The 1,034-nt window shown below is 47.1% G+C and overlaps 1 pseudogene; it reads left to right on the top strand.

Annotated features, from left to right (window-relative positions):
- Positions 1–646: 646 nt before the first annotated feature.
- LOC126203457 (5S ribosomal RNA) lies at positions 647–764 on the top strand (annotated as a pseudogene).
- Positions 765–1,034: the final 270 nt, after the last annotated feature.

Genomic DNA, 1,034 nt, shown 5'->3' with positions numbered 1-1,034 from the left:
TATTGAGCATGTGCTGAGTTAGAACAAATCTCCATGGACGGCTCTTCATTGTGGTATATGTTCCTTTCAGATTGTATTGACAATAAAGTTAATATTCAAAAGCAAAATGGTAACACATTTCGTGCGCCACCCTGTATATCATGCTCCCCCGTGTCGCGACCACGTCCGCGGCCGTTGTGCACACGAAGCGTGTGTCGGAACGTCGCGCTACACAGGTGTGGATTCAGCCAAGGGAAGCAGCTGGACCGAGCGTCCACGTACGGAAGTTTGGCAAACGTGAGCACAGGTGCACTTGTTCACGCGGCAGCGACGAACGATAGCACGAAGAAATCAGCACGCTTTGCAGAGCTGGTATGCTGCGAAATATATTTTTTTTAATGACTCGTGAGATGCATGCTTGCACAGAGATGCGCGTGTAGGAAAAATACAGCTGAAATCACCGCTGGATAGACATCGTTTCTGCAGTCGCATTGTTGAATCGTCGAAAGTTATGAGTCCAGTTCTAGATGCACTGCATAGAGAAAGGATTAGGAAATACATAGTTAAGAATGGGGGAGTGCATGGAATGAAATGAATAATAAATATAAATACAAAATTTTCTGTTTAAAAAAGAAAGTAATATAATTTTTTTTTTAATTCATTTTAAGGCGACGGCCTTCCCGCAGTGGATACACCGGTTCTCGTGAGATCACCGAAGTTAAGCGCTGTCGGGCGTGGTCGGCACTTGGATGGGTGACCATCTAGGCAGCCATGCGCTATTGCCATTTTTCGGGGTGCACTCAGCCTCGTGATGCCAATTGAGGAGCTACTCGACCGAATAGTAGCGGCTTCGGTCAAGAATACCATCTTACGACCGGGAGAGCGGTGTGCTGAACCCACGCCCCTTCTCCCGTCGTCCTCCACCGAGGATGACACGGCGGTCGGATGGTCCCGGTAGGCCACTCGTAGCCTGAAGACGGAGTGCTTTTTTTTTAATCCATTTTAGTAACATTTTTACATTTTCATGGACAGACATGTAAAAACACCGCAGACAT

Source organism: Schistocerca nitens, chromosome 1, assembly GCF_023898315.1.
Source record: "Schistocerca nitens isolate TAMUIC-IGC-003100 chromosome 1, iqSchNite1.1, whole genome shotgun sequence".
Taxonomy (NCBI): Eukaryota; Metazoa; Arthropoda; class Insecta; order Orthoptera; family Acrididae; genus Schistocerca; species Schistocerca nitens.
Note: the sequence above shows the minus strand (reverse complement) of the source record. Positions and strands in the feature narration are given on the sequence as shown.